Below are 21,549 nucleotides of genomic sequence, written 5' to 3'. Positions count from 1 at the left end.
ACAGTGCATATGTATAGCACTGATTACTGTAGAAATGTCACTGGTAACCCCAAAAGTGTCAAAAATGTCAGTCAAGGGTCCGATCTGTCCGCCACAATGTCGCAGTACTGCAAAAAAAATCGCAGATCGCCGCCATTACGCGTTAAAAAAAAAAACAACAAAAATGACAAAAATCTTTCCCTTTGTTAGTAAACGCGATAACTTTTGCGCAAACCAATAAAAATACGCTTTTTGCGATTTTTTTTTACCAAACATAGGTAGGAAAAACAAATTGGCCGAAAATGTTAAAAAATTTTGATTTTTACATTTTTTTTTGGGGAATTTCATATAAAAAAATTTGAAAAATATTGCTATTTTTGCAAAATTGTCGCTCTTTTTTTGTTTATAGCGCGTGATCAAAAAATCGCACAGGTGATCAAATACCACCAAAAGAAAGCTCTGTTTGTGGGGAAAAAAGGACGCCAAATTCGTTTAGGTACAGCGTCGCACGACCGCGCAATTGTCCGTTAAAATCACGCAGTGCCGAATTGCAAAATACCCCCTGGTCTTTTAGCAGGAAAATCCTCCGGGGCTTAAGTGGTTAACGGTTACCAGTTTAGAGTTAGAGTGTAGCTCTTTTTTTTTAATTATTGCCCACGCTCTGGCAATCGCGGAAATACCTCACATGTGTGGTTTGAACAGCGATTTCATTCGTGGCTCGACTTGCGTATACGGTTTTTTTTGTGCGCGACCTCACGGTGACGGGGGCGGCTAAATTATTATTTTTTTTTTCCTATTTATTTTTTCTTTTTTTTAACTTTATTACAGGTTTTTTTAAAAAAAAAAATCTGATCACTTTTATTGCTGTCAGAAGCAATGTAAACATCCCTTGTGACACCAATATGTAGTGACAGGTACACTTTATGGAGGGATCATGGGTCTAAAAGACCCTAGACCCCTCCACTACACTTCCATGTATGCAAAACGCTGAAAACTGTGTTTTTGCATACAGCCGTTTTTTAAATTTGCCGCCTTTTGCGGCACAGTAACCCGGAAGTGACGTCATGGACGCCGCCTCCGGGTTACGTCATCGGAGACCCGATCGATGCCATTTCCGGCATTCATCGGGACTCCATCCAGCCGGCGGACGTGCCGGCTGGGTGCTCGGGGCTCCCGGTGGGACGTGAGCCCCGAGCAAAGCCACGGAAGGCGGCAAGAGGGGGGGACGTCCCCTCCCGCTCACCCGGGTAATGATCGAGCGGCTCCCGAGCCACATCGGTCGTTACCGACGGGAAGCCGACCGTCGGCTTTAAACCACTGTCTAGCTAGAGGCATCATCCCGGTATAACCCCGCAAAGTCTGCCGACGTATGGGTACGTCAGTATGCGGTAAGTGGTTAAACATCTTGAAACCGAAAGTAGATATTGCCATGTTAAAAGAAACACTTTTGAAGTGCAATTATCTTCCACAATATTTATGTACTTGAAGAATCACCCATTATAGGTTTATCTTTAAAAATTTAAATTACACTTGAAAACTTGCAAATTTAATCTGATACCTACATTTCATGAAGCCAATTCATTTATCCTATCAGTAAAAATGCACTTTTGTACCTTTTTGGCAATCATTCAGTGTGTTTTGGAATGTTGAGTGTAATATGCTGTGACATAACTTGTTCTAGTAAGATTAGCAAAGCCTTAAGTTTGCTAACAATATACTATTCTAAGGAGAGGATAAGATATTGGAGTACGATATGCTATATTAGGAAAATGTGCTTATGGATCTGTAAAAAAGCATTAAATCAATTTCTTTCTGGCTCATCAATCATAAGTTGTAATGTCATGTAAAGAATTCTGCATTCAATTCTGCATTTAATAATGTGCAAAGTAGTGGGTATAAACAACATCAAATCATTATTTTTATATCTATTATGTCACAGGCAACAAGGAATTTCTGGCTGTGCCTAGATATTTGAGAGCTCCCGAGACGAAAGGACTTGATGACAAGAGTAAAGTGGAAATCAAAGGCATAGCAGAAAAACCTGAGCAAAGTGCAGACACACAGGAGATCAGGTACAGGACAAACTACAGATAGATGTATACTATGTTTCCAGCTGATGCTCTCACAAGGTTACAGAGTCTATAAGTGCCAAATTATCATAGACAGACATATGTGGCAGCACAACTTTCACTATGCAATAAACAGAAGACAAGTGGACAACTGCAGACAGATGGATAAGAACAAGCAGGGTCAATGCAAAGCAGACAGAAAGAGTCAAGCCAAGACAGGCAAACAGTATGAGAAGTCTAAAGCTGTTCATACACTTTTAGATTTTTTAGATTTGCATAGCCTGTGAGCTGAACAAAGAAATTCTAACAGATCCCTCCATCCATGCTGCGTGGATGGAGGTATCTCCCACTGTGGTTGTTGTATTTTGACAGCTGGCACCAGCGGCTGTCACCTGAACAGATTTGCTTTTCTGTTTTTAACAAAAACAGGTTCTATAACTGGTAAATATGTCCAGGAATATTGGATTATTAGCGATATCTACTGCTAAATTCGACATAGCTGTGATAGTCTGAGCTCAGCCTTTCAGCCAAACCGCCAGTATCACCTTCTAAAGTAAATCCCCCTTATACTGCTATGCAAACATTATTAGAAAGACAGGATACATAAAACCTGTAATGTCTGCCGTTTATTGCCTTTTCTATAGATATAAATTTGCCCCAAGCTCACCAGAAAAGCCTACCCCAGGAGCCAGAGCCTTGCTTGGTGTGGACTGTAAATAAGAATGGAGTTCAGGTTCACCACTACAATAGGTTCAATGTGTTTTTTTTTTTATTGTTATCTAATTAGCTATGTTTACGAGCTATGTTTTGTTTTCAGCATTCTGCTGCATCATTTGAAAAGATAAAAAAAAAAAACTAAAGGCAAAATCAGTGTGCAACTGAATCACTTAATGTTGCATTGCTCATATTTATCAAAACTCCCGATCCACAGAAATAGATAAAGGGCATGCATACATAAAAGGTATGCATACAATAGTTAGGCCTATTACCCCTTATTAAAATGTTCCTGCTGCTGGTCATTTTTACACAGTATCTTAATTCTCAATAAGAGCTTAATAGAAACAGGCCAGCAGTACACAATTTTGAATCTGCAAGAACAGCGAATTACTGGCCAATTTTTGCCTGCCAGTCAAAGTGGGCTTATTACTAGGGATGGGTGAATCGTTCAGCCCGAGCATGAGTTTGGGCCGAACATTTGCCTGTTTTATTGTTCACCAAACACCCGAATTTGCAGTGTGTTCACCCCAACAAACACCCTGCAATGCACTGAGCGCTGCACAGTGCATTCTGTCTGATTGGGCAAAGCTTTGACCAATCAGGGCACAGTATAAGCTGGTTGTTAAGGAACAGGGCCAGGAAGCTTCCTCAACAACCGATGATTCATCAGCTGTCAATTGGTTTCCCATTGACAGCTTAAAAAAAAAAGTGCCAGTAAAAAAATCTAAAGAAAAAAAAAAAAACATCATGCCCTCCCCCCCCCCCCCCCCCCAGTCCATACCAGGCCATTCGGGTCTGGTATGGATTTTAAGGGGAACCCCACACAGGAAGAAAAAGGTGCCGATTTTGAAGGCTTATTTGCAAGTAATTGGCTACTAAAGGGGTATGGGAGTCTGGGTACTGCCATGTATTAATATATTTTTATGAAAATTAATAATTCCTTTAAATATAGTGCTTAGGGGGTCCCCTTAATGTGTCTTTAAAGTGGCACATTTGTAGCATATACAGAACATGTCACAGTAAAAATGACATTTCTAAAGAAAAAAAATCTCATTTAAAATGACTCGTGGTTACAGATGTTGGCACCCGGCTATTAAAAAATAAAATCCATACCAGACCTTTATCCGAATATGCAGCCCGGCAGGTGAAGAAAAGAGGGGGGGGGGACGAGTGAGCATCCCCACCTCCTGAACCATACCAGGCCATAAACCCTCAACATGGGGGTTGTGTGCTTTGGGGCAGGGGGGCTCTGCGTTGATGGGGACAAGGGCCTCTTCCTGATAACCCTGGACTGTGGTTGTTGGAATCTGCGGGTGGGGAGCTTATCGGAATCAGGAAGCCCCCAGATCCCGCCTCCCTCATGTGAATGAGTATTGGGTACATTGCGTAGTGTCAAAAAGTAAGAAACACAGGAAACCGTTTTTGACAAATCCTTTATTAACCACTTCAGCTCCGGAAGGTTTTACCCCCTTAATGACAAGGCCTTTTTTTGTGATTCAGCACTGCGTTAACTAACAATTGTGCGGTCGTGCAACGATATACCTTAATACAATTGATGTCCTTTTTTTCCCACAAATAGAGCTTTCTTTTGGTGGTGTTTGATAACCTCTGTGGTTTCTATATTTTGCGCTATAAACAAAAAAATAGTGACAATTCTGAAAAAAAACAATATTTTTTACTTTCTGCAATAAAACCTTCCCAATAAAAAAAAATTAAATCAAAATTTTTTTATCAGTTTAGGCCAATTTGTATTATGCTACATATTTTTGGTAAAAAAAATCCCAAAAATCGTTTATTAGTTGGTTTGCCCACAAGTTATTGCATTCCAAACTACGGGACAGATTTTTGGACTTTTTTTTTTTATTGATAATGGTGGCGATCAGCGATTTTTAGCAGGACCGTGACATTGCAGAAGATAGATTGGACCCCTAACTAACATTTGACACTTTTTGGGATTTAGTGACATTAATACAGTAATCAGTGCTAAATAATATGCACTGTTACTGTATAAATGATACTGGCAGGGAAGGGGTTAATTATGGTTGGTGATCAAGGGGTTAAATGTATGCCTAAAGTGCTTGCGAACTGTGGGGGGGGATCTGTGACAGGCACATAGAGATCGGTGTTTCAGCTTAGCTGAAACACATAATCTCAGTGTGCCTGTCTGACAGAAGAGCTGCCTGCTTTGTTTACATAGGCAGGTGGCTCTTCTGTCAGTTTCCCCGAAGATCGCGAGAGGCTGGCAGCTGCTTTGTCTAATCAGACTGCATCCACATAATCACATAGATCTACGTGATTATGCGCACCTGAGCCGCTTTGCTGCAGTAAATCTGCATGGGGCGGTCGGCAAGTGGTTAAAAAAGAAAAAGTTTCCCTCAATGTAAATCCATCATCAATCACTACACCCACCGCACCTGAAAAATAGAATAGAAAGAAAATGCTTCTGCCTCCTGGGAGGCTTCCCGCTGACTGCTCTCTCTTCGCTGTGGCAGTTCTTATATAGGCAAGGGGCAGGGCCACCTGGGTAGGACACCCAGTGGCACCACCCCCTTCTGATGTCTCATGGTGTCATGTGACATCAGAAGGGGCGATGTCACTGGGTGATGTACCTGGGTTGCTCCATCCATAGCCTATATAAGAACTGTCAAAGTAAAGAGAGAGCAGTCGGCAAGAGGCCTCCCAGGAGGCAGCAGCGTTTTCTTTTTTCTATTTTTCGGGTCTGGGGGGAGTCATGATTGATGATGGATTTACATCGAGACACACTTTTTTTTTTTCCTTTTTTGATGAAGGATTTGTCAAAAACGTTTTCCTGTGTTTCTCACTTTTTGACACTTTTATGGGTGAATGGGTATGGGTACGATGTAGGGGGGCAGGATCTGGGGGCCCTCTCATTAAAGGGAGCTTCCAGATTCCGATAAGCCCCCAACCCACAGACCCCGATAACCACAGCCCAGGGTTGTCCGGAAGAGGCCCTTGTCCCCATCAACATGCGGACAAGGTGCCCCAAAGCACTCAACCCCCATGTTGAAGGTTTGTGGCCTGGTATGGTTTAGGAGGGGGAGGGGGGACACTCACTAGCCCCCCCCTTTTCTTCACCTGCCGGGCTGCATATTCGAATAAAGGTCTGGTATGGATTTTGAGGGGGGGGGGGGACTCCACTATAGTTAAAGGAATTTTTAATTTTCAGAAAAATATATTAATACATGTCCCCCAGGGCAGTACCCAGACCCCCCATACCCCTTTTGTAGCAAATTACTTGCAAATAAGCCTTCAAAATTGGCACTTTTGATTTTTCCTGTTCGGCCCCCATAGACTTCAAAGGGGTTCGCTGTTCAGGTTAGAACATTTCTCGTTCGGGAGTTCTGCTGCAAACCAAATAGGAGGGTGTTCGGCCCATCCCTGCCTATTACCATTTTCCATTACCCTTTGAGTAAAAAGCATGTGTCTTCACTAAAACTACCCAAAAATTATTATTTTTTTTTTAATAAAATGAATCAGATTGGGTTACTGCTGTTGTATGTAAACTAACTATGAAAAAAAGAATTCCACATGCAAAAATTGCTTTCCTAAAAGATTTGTGTATTTTCATTGTTGCTCTCAAGCCATATGAAAAGTCCCTCTCCCCAGTATAGAAACAAAATGTATTGGTACATGTCCCTGATGACGGTGCCAAGCTTCCAATACTTCCTTTGGACAGCAGTTTGTCTATTAGCCCTAAAATTTGCCACACTTTACAAGACCATCCCCATTAGACTTTAATAGAATTTGCTACTAAATTTGCGCAGACCAAATATCAAGCACAATTCATCAAAACCTTGGTGGTTCACACTTTGTCAGATTTGCTTTTCCATAGTTTGCATAATGCTTTTTAGATATAATTACTGTTGCCTACCAAATCAATATCAAACAATATGGAGCTATGATAAGTGTACACATGGAAACCTTTCCATTTACAGTAAACTTAGAGTTTTACAGTGCAAACATGATAACATCTTAGTAGCATGGCAGCCATATGCTTTGTGTTCGGTTTCACTCAACCTATAGGAATTCTGGTACACTGTTTTTTTTAAATTAACCACTTGCCGACCACCGCAAGTACATATAATGCTGCGGTCAGGCCCGGCCAGGCAAAGTGTCGTACCGGTACGTCACTAGCCTGTCACTTGCTTGTGAGCCAATCGCCCCGGCTCGTTCCCTAACAAGTCAGTGCGTGTGACCGGCAGACCCGATGTCCGCTGGTCACTCGCGATCGTTCGCCAGGAAAGGAGAAAGGCAGGCGGCTAATGTAAACAAAGCCGCCTGTCATTCTCCCCTGTGTAAAAACGGAGATCAGACGGTTCTACTATGTAGGACCGTTGATCTCTGTTCTTACACCAGTAGCCATGTCCAATCACAGTTAGAAACACGCCCCTAGGACACACTTAACCCCTCCCTCTCCAACACAGTTAACTCCTTCCCTGCCAGTGTCATTTTTACAGTAACAGTGCATATGTATAGCACTGATTACTGCAGTAATGTCACTGGTAACCCCAAAAGTGTCAAAAATGTCAGTCAAGGGTCCGATCTGTCCGCCGCAATGTCGCAGTCCCGCAAAAAAAATCGCAGATCGCCGCCATTACTTGTTAAAAAAAATTACAAAAATCTTTCTCTTTGTTAGTAAATGCAATAACTTTTGCGCAAACCAATCAAAATACGCTTTTTGCGATTTTTTTTACCAAACATATGTAGCATAAAACAAATTGGCCGAAAATGTTAAAAAAATTTGATTTTTACATTTTTTTTTGGGAATTTCATATAAAAAAATGTGAAAAATAAATATTGTTATTTTTGCAAAATTGACGCTCTTTTTTTTGTTTATAGCGCATCATCAAAAAATCGCACAGGTGATCAAATACCACCAAAAGAAAGCTCTGTTTGTGGGAAAAAATGAAGTCAAACTAGTTTAGGTACAGCGTCGCACGACCCCGCAATTGTCCGTTAAACTCAAGCAGTGCCGAATCGCAAAATACCCCCTGGTCAGGAAGGGGGTAAAATCTGCCGGGTTTTAAGTGGTTAAGCACATTTACATTAAAGTAGTAGCTTACCTTTTCTTTTGGCATAGAAAGAATGCAGTGTAACCTAAATTGACATTACTGCTAAGTTTCTTAAATTAGCTTCATGTTTCTAATTATGCTGCTTGTTTATTTAACTGGCATGAGTAGTATAGATAAAACACTTTAAAATACACTTTTACCACATGTTGATGTCTATATGTTATTAGTGCATAGGAAAAGGCAAACATATCATTCAGGATTAGCAACACAATTGAATCAAACTGTTGCTAGGTTGCTGGGTTAAAGACACCGCTATAATCTTCACTTCTGGTTGTTTCAGATGCCTGCATCTCCCTGCTGCCCACTGTTGCATCCCATCCCCCAGTCACTATGTCACTCGCAGTCTGTACTGTATGCTTCAGAGCCTGTAACTCTGCAACATAGCAACAGCTTGATTGGCACCAATAGTGAGTATGCTTGCTGTTTCTTATGTAGTAACAAAATATAGATGTTAAACATGTAGACAGGATCTTAGCTGCTGATAAGCTGTGGCTCAGCTGACATTTTAAAACAAGAAGTAAGAACCAGATGGCTCAATTTCTGCATAGCCAGCATAGGTCCTGGTCTAGGGTAGCAGGGCTGCCAGGGTGGCACTCCTCCAAACACACAGATTATTTCTGTTAATAGAACTTTCAAACATATAATAACAGATTCCAGCCTATCACCCTCCCTACCATCTGCTATATATCAGCTTCCCATTCCAATCCCAATAATTCTGGATCAACTGAGCCACTTTGTGACTAGGGATGAGGCAAAAGTTCTGCCCCCCTCCCATGAATGAGTGAGTGGTACCTAGTATCCCTAATGATTCACAAAAAAGGTAAACTGAAAATAAACACACCATGCACTTTGACAAGTCCTATCCCCAGACATGTCCAATCCTATCTCCACTCCTTGACAAAGGCCAGATTTCTGGCTAGCAGCTGGTTGTTAACAAAGGAACGGAAAAAGTAGTCATTGACAAAATATGACCCTGTGTATTTACAATATCAGTAAAGTGAGCAACCATTCTGCCTCCTTGTTTACATTTAGCTGTCATTCAGGAATTCTCGGCTGAAAACAGAATGGTTTGGCAGGAATGCATGACTGATTGCTAGGAATCTGGCAGCTGCTTTCTTCCCAACAGCCAGTTTGAGAAGAAAGCGGTCACATTTAGCAGTGGCAGCATTAGCACTGCAAAATGAATCACTACCCGGTGTAACTGAAGCTTTGATTGGACTGGAAGGTTAGTTCACTCATGTGTTAAATGCCAAACAGACAAAGTTCAGACTGAATTTTACTTTGGTTCAAACCCAATGTTTATCACTATATGTGACAAATAGAGTCATAGACACACACAACTAGGGATGATCTAACTTTTGAAAAGTTTGGTTTGACCAGAACACCCGAACTTCCCGAAAGTTCGGCCCGGATTTCAGAACCCCATTGAAATCAATGGGACCCGAACTTCGGTAATCAAAAAACACCATTTTGAAGCCCTAAAACCCAATAAATGAGAGCCAATTATTGAAAAAATTATTGAAAAAAAAAAAAAGAGATTTCTATGGATTTAGTGTCTGGAGGGGGGTCTAAAAAGTGTACCTGTGAAGTTTCAGCTCTGTAGCATGTCCAGAACCAGAAAAAAAAGATAGTTTGTATTAGAATTGCAGTAGAGCAGGCATAGGGCTCCGCTATTTTCACACCCGGCCGTTTTTTGTTGCAGGCTTTTATTGGGCTTTTTTGTGGACATCTTTGGAGGCAGGCATGACATCTGAACTTCTGTGTAGGGGTATATATACACACACACATGTATGTATATATACACACACGCATATATAGGTGTGAAAGTAGCAGAACCCTATGCCTGCTCTAGGGAAATTATTTGCAGGCATAGGGCTCCGCTCCTATCACACCTATATGTGTGTATGTGTATAAATACATATAAGTGTGTGTGTATATATACCCCTACACAGAAGTTCAGATGTTATGCCTGCCTCCAAAGACGCCCAAAAAATGCCCAAAAAAACGCCTGCAACAAAAACGCCCAGGTGTGTCGTTGCAGGCGTTTTTTTTGGGCATTTTTTGGGCTTCAAGTCCCATTACCCAATCTATAATTGTGTTTACATTTTTTATTTAGAAGAACTTAGTTATCTAAAGTTCAGGTAACACGACAGATCAGGTCCAAGGTCTTCTTTCTATTGCTGTGTAATGTGGAAGTGTTCAATGTGCAGCACCAACTTTACTTCCTCATTGGAGCCCTCCTAGGATCCTGAAGCCTTCAGGCATGCCATCAGGATGAGGTGGGTTCAAGACCTGAGGGCTGATAACCACTTCCAGTCACCAATCTTTACTAGGAAAGAAATGCTACAGAGGATGAAATGGGAGTTTATTCAAGTCAATTTTTTATAGGATTTAGAGGATTTTGTAAAATTGCTGTTTGGGTAAATATTGGTAGGTTGAGAACAAGATTTTTTCTTTACCTAATGGCCTTTAGTATAACTCCAAAAGGTTTTGGGTGAAGTTCAACCCATAGTAGAATAAATATTTGGTCCACATTTGAATTGCATGTGTTCCCTATGCTCATTATATGATTATCACAAAGCTGAAAAGGTTCGTTCTAAGCATGTAAAAATGCTACAGATGCATGATTTTTTAAACCTAGTTTTCACAGTTTTCCGCTTGTAAGCACTCGCCTGAGGAGAAGCGTGTAGACCGAGCATTCACGAAATGAAGTGAAAAGTGTTTAGAAAGCTTTCTTAAAGCAAGGTGTTAACAGGCTTTAGCAACCTCTAGCAAGCTACAACACTCCCAGACTGAAACTGAAGAGTTTTTTTTAAAAGGGGTTCATAATTGTTTAAAGCTTTTCTGAAAGCTCTGTGCACTGTGCTCTACAGACTGGCACTAACAAGTTGCAATTTTTGCAAACAAGGCCTCGCACTTCAGATTGGTAGAGTCTTGTACTGTTTTCTGCAGTGGTCAATTTAGGGACACGTCTGTCTTGAATATAGGTTCAAAGAATAGTGTGCATAAAAAGTCAACTTATACCAAGGACCAATATGGACAAACAAAGTTTTTTCTGCCTGCAAAGACTTTGATCTGACTAATGACTGGTATTAATACTGTTTGCACATATTTATGGCCCAATAGTGTAATATAGAATATAGTACATATCTGACAAAAGTCTAGAAACACTGCTCAAGGAAATATTTTTCACCTAATAAGTTTGTTTATTCAAATGTAGGTAGCTTTACTATAGTTTAATTTTCAGCCATTCCCGCTCAGTGTAATCCTAAATGTCACAGACAGTTTTAACTTAACAATTTAGACGTATTACAAAATCAGGTACAGTATATGGAAGCAACATTTAGAGTCAAATTTGACATGTCTGAAATCACATTCTTTGATGAATTATTAGTTTACCTGGATGGCACAGGGGTACTGTCAATGTAATTTTGGTATTGACTAAAGTATTTTAATCATATATGAACATTGTATATCTTTGAATCATAATGGGACAAGGTTTAACAACTTTTGTGAGCAATTCTGAAAACTGTATTTATGCATTTCTAGACTACATAGCATTAAATTCCTTAGAGTTGTAAAAGCATTGTAGAACTCATTTCAATGCAATTTATTTTCAACTAATAGCCTTCATATTTGCAAAAACATACACTAAAGCCTGGTACACACTATATGTTTTTTTCCTTTTCAACCCAGCGGGTTGAACGATAACAAACTGTCATCTTCAGTGGGAGTCGCTGTACTAATGATCCAACGTTAGTACAGCAATCTCCCCTGCTTAGCTCTTGTGTTTTGACAATGGGACCCCCCCCCCCCCACCAGAACTCTCCGGTTGGTGCTCTCAGCCACTGGCTGCTGGTTTTCCACCTGTCGAATTGGCTGGAAGACGGACCAGCTGAATGACGGATGGTGTTTATTGAACCCGCTGATATCGCCCAGCATTTTGCCCATATGTACAGGGCTTAAAGAAGACTATATATCCATCTGAAAGTTTGTCATTGTTTTCTAGTGGCAGGCTAATTTTCGAAAAGATTGTTTGCATAAAATGGACTTATGGTCCTAAATTAAACAATGATTTAGCCAATCACTGTTTAATTTGAGACATTTTCTGTAGAATACATTATTATTTTAGTTAGCTATATGAGGGAAGATGGAGTATCTTGTTGTAACAGTTTATCAATGTGGCTAACTTTTGTGGTGCTTAATAACCTTAAAAAAAAGACCCCAACCCATGCTAAGGCTGATGCCTAGAGCAGTCAGGCACACAGGAAACGTTATTTTAAATTTTAGTCCCTGCACTTTTAAAGGTTAGGTATAGTTTAATAATTAATTTTATTAACCACTTAAGGACTGGAAGGTTTTACCCCCCTAAAGACCAGGCCATTTTTGCGATACGGCACTGCGTTACTTTAACTGACAATTGCGAGGTCGTGCAACATTGTACTCAAACAAAATGTATGTCCTTTTTTTCCCCCACAAATAGAGCTTTCTTTTGGTGGTATTTGATTACCTCTGCGATTTTTTGTGCTATAAACAAAAAAAGAGCGACAATTCTGAAAAAAAAAACAATATTTTTTACTTTCTGCTATAAAACATTCCCAAAAAAATTTTGGGTTAAAAAAATCCCAATAAGTGTATATTGATTGGTTTGCACAAAAGTTATTGTGTCTACAAACTAGGGGAAAGATTAATGTAATTTTCTTTCTTTATTTATTTTTTTACTAGTAATGATGGAGATCAGTGATTTTTAGCAGGACTGCAACATTGCGGCGGACAGATCACACTGGGGAAACCAGTGACATTACTACAGTAATCAGTGATAAAAATATGCACTGTTACTGTACTAATGACATTTTCAGGGAATGGGTTAACACCAGGGGCGGTCAAAGGGTTAAATGTGTGCCTAGGGAATGCTTTCTAACTGTGTGGGGGTTGTATTCACTGGATGAAAACAGAGTCTGGTGTTCCTAAATAGAAGGAACACAGGATACCTGTGTTCACGACTGACAGAACAGCGGTCTGCCATGTTTACATTGGCAGACAGCCATGCTGTCTCCATGGGGAGTGATCGCGGGTGCCCGGCGGACATCGCATCTGCCGGACCCACTGATTTGCTCCCCCTCTAGCCAATAAACGTGCGCTCGCCCCCCCTAACTGCTACATGAAATGACATACATGTACATCATTTCATGCAACAGAGCCGACCTGCGGCTGGTTAGGAAGTGGTTAATATAGGACATATTTATAAAACTGTGAACATGACATCCACCACATATATGCTGCTTAATCACTTGCTGACCGCCGCACGACTATTTACTGCGGCGGTCAGCCCCTACTGGGCAAAGCGGCGTAGGGGTACATCGCTCGCCCCCGAGCCTCTAGGGGGCGAGCGTGCGCCGCCGGAGGCGCGCTCCCGCCACCGCTCGTTCACTAACATCCCCGCGCGAGTGACCGGTGGCTGTGATCACGATCTCCCGCTGGAGAGGGAGAAAGGCAGGCGGCTAATGTAAACAAAGCCCTCTCTGTGGTTACATCACAAGCCACGCCCCACCACTGTTAGAATCACACCCCTAGGGATACATTTAACCCACTGTTTACCCATGAAGTTAACCCCTTCCCTGCCAGTATCATTTTTACAGTAACAGTGCATATTTATAGTGCATATTTATAGCACTGATTACTGTAGTAATGTCACTGGTACCCCCAAAAGTGTCAAAAATGTCAGTCAAGGGTCCGATCTGTCCGCCGCAATGTCGCAGTCCCGCAAAAAAAATTGCAGATCGCCGCCATTACTAGTTAAAAAAAAACAATAAAAATGACATAAATCTTTCCCGTAGTTAGTAAACGCAATAACTTTTGCGCAATCCAATCAAAATACGCTTATTGCGATTTTTTTCACCAAAAATATGTAGCAGAAAACAAATTGGCCTAAAATGTTAAAAAATTTAGATTTTTACATTTTTTGGGGGGGAAATTCATATAAAAAAATGTAAAAAATATTGTTATTTTTTCAAAATTGTCACTCTTTTTTTGTTTATAGCGCAAAAAGTAAAAATCGCACAGGTGATCAAATACCACCAAAAGAAAGCTCTATTTGTGGGAAAAAAGGACGTCAATTTAATTTGGGTACAGCATCGCATGACCGCGCAATTGTCCGTTAAAATCACGCAGTGCCGAATCGCAAAATAGGCCCTGGTCTTTGAGCGGCCAAATCCTCCGGGGCTTAAATGGTTAAAACACACTCACCCGGAAAATACACCTAGTATTATTGGCAAATGTCACATTTACTGTTTTATACATATACTTTAATGTCTAAAATGTACAATTAGTTTACAAATAATAATCATAATTCCATACTAAGTTTTAGGGGAAAGCCTGCTATGACATTTCTGGCGTGTTTGGGTCAAGTGCGTTCCTTACATTCTTGGATATTCTGTAAAAAAGCTAGCAAAGATGCCAATGGCACATTGGGAGCTTTGCTTTTCTTTGCCTGCACCAAGCAGTTGGCAAACCCTGTCTATGACACAATGGGTTGTATAGAGAGCAACAGAGGGCCATATGTGTTTGGTACCAGGGATGTAGATACGCACTGCCTTTAAAAGAAGATGAGGAAGAAATGATTTGTAAAGGGAAGACTCATTGTGGATAATATCCAGACTAACAGATTATAATATCATCCTTGACTTGCTCTAAGGTTAGCCACTTGCCATCATTCAGTGCACCATCATTCAGTGCACCATAGCAGAGTGCCCATTTACTCACATGCTCAGATACAGACAGGACTCTTTAACTTATTTTGCCACAACTCCTTGAGTTTTGGAACATCCCCAGGGAAGATATTTTCTTTTGCTTCTCTGCCTCAGAGGCTCAGAAATGTCACACCTAATGAGGCAGAGGGAGCCAGACAAGTGATCTTCAGCCGCGTAGGAGGCCTTCCACTGTCAGGAAGCAACGTGTGGACAGCTAGACTGGATTCTATAGCATGTAGCTTCTCTGAAAGACCCAATTAGTGGGAAAAAGCCCATTCTGATTACTACCAGAGTTCTCTAGTTCTGGTATGGTGACACTTCACCAATGGGCCTTGTATCCTTCCAGCAGATCACCTGTTTTATCAGAGCTACGAGATAACCTGAACTTCACTGTGAGGGATGTTGGTAATCATCACAAGTAGCTGCGTTCTAAATAATTGTCTATATTATTTCATTTGTTTATTTAAAAAAAAAAATACCCATTTGGCTAATTGTTTGAAAGGAATTACATTTTGCTAAACCAATGTGAGTGCAATATTGCATCGGTATATCTTGCGGGATTTTTTCCACTTGTGCAAGTTGATGGAAGTGAAGGACTTATAGTTTAAAACAACAATATTCATAGACCTATACTGTATATGGCCTTTGCAAAACATTGTTTTGGTCTCCAAATAAAAATAATGCACTACTTGTTATAATACATAGTGTACATGAACATCCATGTGACTTATTTATGAGATTCTTCCAAAAAATTAGATTGGCATCTGTTGACTTGAATTATGACACACATTTGAATATCTAAATATCATCAGTTCCCAAGTTGTACATTCCCAAGGTTCTTTGCAAAGTATTAATTCTAAATCATGATAGAGGATTTATTCTCTAAGGTAGTTTATGCCAGCTAAATGTTTTTTTGGGCCATGGTCTTGATGTGATAAAGTATTTACATTTTAATTAAAGCAGAAATAATGACAGTATCTGCTTTTAAACACAAGGAAAGCCTTGCCTATTCCCTGACCATATCCAGCCTGTCAACAGACAACTACATATGTAGCAGTATATGTTCCTTATTTGAATGGGTCAGTGTATGTAGGCTACAGTTTAAGGCTCGGTTTCCACTAGTGCGACTTGCGGTGCGACTTGACACATGTCAAGTCGCATGACAAGTCAAAACCCATTGTTTTCAATGTGGACCGTTTCCACTGCGGCGACTCAAGACGCAGCGTCTTCAAAATTGCTTCTTGCACTACTTTGGGCCGACTTTAGTGCGATATGTCCCTCATAGAAGGTAATGTAAGTCGCAACGAAGTCGCAGTACACGGTTTTGAACGCGACTTCGTCTCGACTTCGTTGCGATTTGCACGGAAGTTTACAGTAAATTTTTTTTATTGTTATGTTCCGCCCCAAATCACATGATCTCTGCACCTCCCAAGAACATCACTTCCCATAGTTAGCAGAGGAGAGGAGAGTGTTATATACAGCAAGCATGCCAAGATCCAGGAAGAATAAAAGAACTTCTCATGATAATGAGGAGATTATACGTCTGGTCAGAGCTCGCCCCTCAATATACGACACCCGAGACCCCTTATATAAGGACCATGTGAGGAAGGAGAGAGCATGGCTGGAGATTGCAAGGATCTATTTTGAAAATTGGGACTGTCTTACAAGTACAGAACGGACTGAAAAATGTAAGTGTTTCATATATGCAATTTATCACATTGCTGCTTGCCCCCATATGTACAGTACAGTACCGTTATTTTCTTTTTTTCAGTGCACTCCTTACAAACCAGATGGAGAAGCATAAAGGACTGCTATAACCGCTATCTCAGAAAATTACGAGAAGCAAGGAGTGGTTCTGGGTCCTCCAGGATTGTCCCCTATGCGCATGCCCAGGAGCTGGAATTTTTAAGGCCGGTGTTGGAGATGCGAGAGTAAGTTGTCAGCATTTTTTTAGATACTGTAGTTGACATATAAAATATATTAATATTCCTAAAATTTGAAATGTATTCATTATATTTCAGAACCCAAGCAAGCTGGCAAGACTCCTCACTTGGTTCTGACCAGCAGGAGGGGTCACAGGAGGCGGCAGCGGAGGAGGAGGAGGAGGAGGAGGGATGCCAAGACCCTGGTGACCCTGACCCTGATGGTGAGGAATCAGAGGGAGTAATATCAAGACCATTGTCCATTATTGATTCTCCTGCTGCGGTGGAGGCTGAACCAGGGCCTAGTGCAGAACAAAGGCCTTCACGAAGATCTTCCTCAAGGTCTTCATCAAGGGCGAATCCTAGGGGTGGTAAACCCATGGAGGAGGTTCTGAAGGTGGTGAAGGAAATGAACGCACACATGAAGGAAAGCATGTGTGATGACACTGCTTTCATGACCGTGTTGTTGGGTATGTGCAAGCAGGTCCCCCCTGAGAAAAAGTATGCACTAAGGATGGCTCTCATGTCAACCGCCCAATCTTTTGTGGTTGGGGAGGCAAGCTCTACAGCATGTATGGAAACCCCCCCCCCCACCACACATATCCCCCCAATTACCAGTACCCACCACCACCACCACCACCACCAAGTTCACAGTATGGGCACCAAGTTAATCGCCCATACTACGATGAGTATGGCAACATGCCGAATATCTCCAGGCCCCGCATGTTGCACCCAATACCGCCCCCTATTGCCTCCACCCTTGGCACACCAAGACCTTACCAACCTGCTCCCATGCAGGTTACGCCTTTCCCGGAAAGGCAATACCGTCAGGGATCTGCAAGTGATTACCCAAGCCCATCTGGCCCATCAAATATTTCTCATTCTGGGTCCACTGAATCTCCAATTATATACCAGGATTTGTAATTTTTTTTGTTTTTGGTTTTTGTTAATATTTTACCTGTTAATTTATTTTTTCATTGTTTTGGTGCTGGTATCTCCAAAACATTGGTGATGTTGTTATAAAAAGTTTATTTTTTTCTAAATTTTGAGAAAAAAAAAAATAAAAAAAATTACCTTGTTACTCTACTCTGTGGTTTTTGTTTGGATTATTTTTGCTTCTATAGTACTGTCAATAATGTGTGTATGCTATATAATTATATCTACAGTAGAAAACAGCAAAACAGAAGGTTAAGCAATGTATTTTTATTATAGCTAGAACTGGAACAATATGCAGACTTTGGTTATAATTGCACAGAAATATAAGGAAAACATAACAGAATTTTATTCAAAATTGGACTGTGTTGGAACGTGTGATACATTATGAAATAGCGTCCAGCTGCCAGGGGACAGAACCAGCAGCAGACATGAAAAAGGATGTGAATCCCTCACGCACAGTAGCACCATTGCTTGTGCCCCTACTGGCACTCAAACTTGCACCCTCCATGTCATTCATGCCACAATCTTCATGATTGTACCCATCACGAAGTGCAACATAGTTGTGAAGAACACATGCTGCTTTGACTGCACATATTGCATTATCCATTTTTAAATTGATAGATGTGTGCAGGAACCTCCACTTGTTAGCTAAAATTCCAAAGGCGCATTCAACAACTCGTCTTGCCCTGGTTAAGCGGTAGTTGAAAACTCTTTTTTCCACAGTCAGAGACCGATTTGAATAGGGCCTTAAGAGATGATGACTGAGAGCGAAAGCCTCATCTCCAACAAAAACAAATGGCTGTGGTGGTCCGTTTGTCCCTGGTAGTGGACAGTCCGGTGGCAGCTGAAGTCCATCTTCCCTTAACATTCTTCCGAATGTGGATCTCGCAAATATGCTCGAGTCTGAGCTGCTTCCATACGAACCTATGTCTACATAGCTAAAACAGTATTTGGCATCAGCCACTGCTAGTAAGACAAAAGAAAAGTATTTTTTGTAGTTGAAGAATTTACTTCCACTGCCAATGGGCTTCAATATTCTAATGTGTTTTCCGTCAATTGCACCAACACAATTTGGAAAATTGCAGTGGTCCCAGAAATATTCTGCTATCTTGCACCAGTCTTCTGTAGTGGGTTTCTTCAGGACCAAATCCTTAAGAACATTCCAGATGGCTCTGCAGGTATCATGGATAATATAGCTGGCAGTAGTTTTGCCAACCAAGAACTCATAATGTAAACTTGTAAAGGTATGTCCAGTTGCCAGGTACCTAAAAATAAAAAAATAATGTTAGAATGATGCATAAACTGGCTTGGACGAAGGTACCTGAGGAAATGAAGGAAGAAGATAGGCAGGAGAAAGACACTGTTGAAAAAAACATGGCAAACATAATCACAACCACTACTACATATATGTTACATGATAATTACATGATAATGTGTCTCTCCAAATGCCTCAGGAGGTAAGTAGGTTGGAAAATTTACCTCAATGTGATAATCAGTCTTTCTATGGGCGGAATACTCCTTCTGAATCTAGTGTTTTGTCTCTCTAGATGTGTGGAGAGCAGAGCCAACAATTCATCAAAACTGTAAAAAAAAACATATATGGCATTTATCAACATTATCCATGTAAAAAATAACATACATAGAGACATATTTGTTAAAGAGTTGACATGAACATATGTTCTGACCTTTTAATTGACATCCGTGTGTAATTAAAGAATTTGTCTTCATGAGCACGGAGGTCATGATAAAGGATCCTGAACTGGCCTCTCTCTTCCCTTTGGGAGATGACAGGATGGATCCAGAAGCGATGCCTTCTCCTTCTCCTGTCCTCTTCTTCCTCATCAATAACAGCTGCTACAGCAGCCATAATTACTGCTGCTCCAACATACTGCATAGCCAACATGTTTCCTGCAACATACACTACTATTCCAAAACAGGAAATTACATCACTTGCAGGAAAAGGAATTACATCACTAGCAGGAAAAGGAATCTTTTATGTGCAAGTCGCATACATCAAAGTCGCAACAAGTCGTAGCCGCAACAAGTCGTTGTAAATTCGTACACAAGTCGCGCGTTTATCAAAGTACAAAGTCGCTATTGAAGACGCGCGACTTTGAAGTCGCACTAGTGGAAACCCAGCCTAAAGCTCTTAATCAAAAGCAATATTTCAAAAGGGTGGTCAGTAATGTATTGAAACTCTTGTATAGTACAATTCGAATAGTACTCAGAAACCAGTGACAAAAAACTCTGCAGCATGAAAAGTGAGACTATTTTTGTCAAAGCAAGATGATTAGTAAGAAGTAAGAATGAGTAAAACTAGGTATTTGGACAGGACATTTCCCTGCTGGTGCTGCATGTCAGTGGGTAATCCAATCCCACTGAATTATCTTCACTGAAACTTACTGTTCTGAGCCCAGGCTGATATTTTCTCTTTTTCCTTGCTTAGACTTATGTGTCTCTGTATATGGGAATCTGTCATAAAATAAAAATCTTTGTTGGAAGCCTTCAATAAGTCATTTAAATCCTGTGATGCTTGGAGCATATAACTATATACAATTATCTACGGTATGTTTTATTGTGGCAAAGTGTCCATTCTGATGCAGGTGCAAGCCCCTTTCCCACATCTCCCTGGGTTCCTGGGCCCGGGGTCAATCTTTTTTTAGTTTTCCTCTCTTAGCAGCTCAAGGAGGCCACACCTGATGAGGGAGATGCAAGTGGACAAGTGATCTGCAGCTAGTTAAGCAGCTCTCCACGGTCATAATTAGTGTGTGGGCAGCCAGGCCAGAGCATAATATCATGCAGCTTCACTGAAAGAACCAGCTACTATGCGGATCATCACTAGCTCCTGCTGATCTGTCAGCTAAATGTAAACTATTGTTCTGCACTGCAAGTGACAGCAATGTCCTGGAACTAGAATTTAGGCCTGAAGTTGAAGAATAGTAACTTCTGAGACATTTTAAAAAAGCCATACCTATAACTTCAGTTATCCAAGCTTCCACCTTAGCTACACTATACACTAAATATTTCAGAGCAACAGCTGAATTAAAACCTTGAAATAGGAAGGGATTACCAAAAATCTGAGCTTTTTTAGCACATATTTGTGTGATGAGAGTATATAAACTTGTTACGAGTGGATCAAGACAGCTTAACAAAGAAGTCTCTACAGCAATACCAACCTCACTGCAGGTATACTGAATATGTTTTAAATAATTATATTTGTTTGTAAAAAAGAAATACCATTTTGACTGTTATTACTGTCTGTAAGCTTCTCCCCTGCTGGAAGCCTGATTTGTGGGTGTTCCCTTTGTGGAGCACAAGTAGTTGTAACCACCCCCTCTGCTGTGCCTGTGCCATGTTGCAGTATTCGTAACAAAATGACATTTATTTAATAAAGGATCAGTGGCTAAAATATACTTTATATTACAGTTATAGGTAGAGAACTGAGTCACTCTTTGTATGCCATATATTGTGATGACTCTTTAAGTCATATCCTATCTACATATTCCCTGGGTCATTTGATATTGTGAGTACGTTCTATCATATGTGATTTATCCATTTCTATTGCTGCAATGCATTAAAAATCCTACAGGGAGTGAAGAATGTATTGTAAAGAATAAGGCAGGCAAGTCAATCTGGGACCACATTATAACACCCACCATCAGAGACTGCTGTTGATGAGTGTAATAAAACTCTTGCTCTCCATGCATGAGTTTTGACTGTGTAGACCTCAGGCACATGCCTGATATCAGAGAATAGTGTTGTCAGTCCCAACTAATTAACTATTCCTCTCCTATAGAACAGTGGTTGGGGAAAGGGACTCTGTTGACCATGCTAGCTATGGATCTGCTGCACCCAGCAAAATTGGACAAAGTGTTAGATACACTTTGTCCCCTGTGGGACAGGATAAATAGAACTTATCTATTAAAAAATGTCTTCTTTTTCCAGTTCAATACTTTAAAATGGTGGTTGGTATATTGTTTAACTTTTAAGATCTTTAGGCGGCAATCAAAGAAAAATTCCAAGCAACAAGTAGATATAGTAGATATATTGCTACACTCATAAGATCTTTAAACAAAAGTCATAA

General features: G+C 40.7%; 1 protein-coding gene across 1 annotated transcript in view; it reads right to left on the bottom strand.

Annotated features, from left to right (window-relative positions):
- DMD (dystrophin) overlaps positions 1-21,549 on the bottom strand; it is a 3,625,631-nt gene that overhangs the window by 3,319,149 nt on the left and 284,933 nt on the right. The window lies entirely within an intron of this gene.

The sequence above is a fragment of the Pelophylax lessonae genome (assembly GCF_965119305.1).
Source record: "Pelophylax lessonae genome assembly, chromosome: 2".
Classification (NCBI taxonomy): Eukaryota; Metazoa; Chordata; class Amphibia; order Anura; family Ranidae; genus Pelophylax; species Pelophylax lessonae.
Note: the sequence above shows the minus strand (reverse complement) of the source record. Positions and strands in the feature narration are given on the sequence as shown.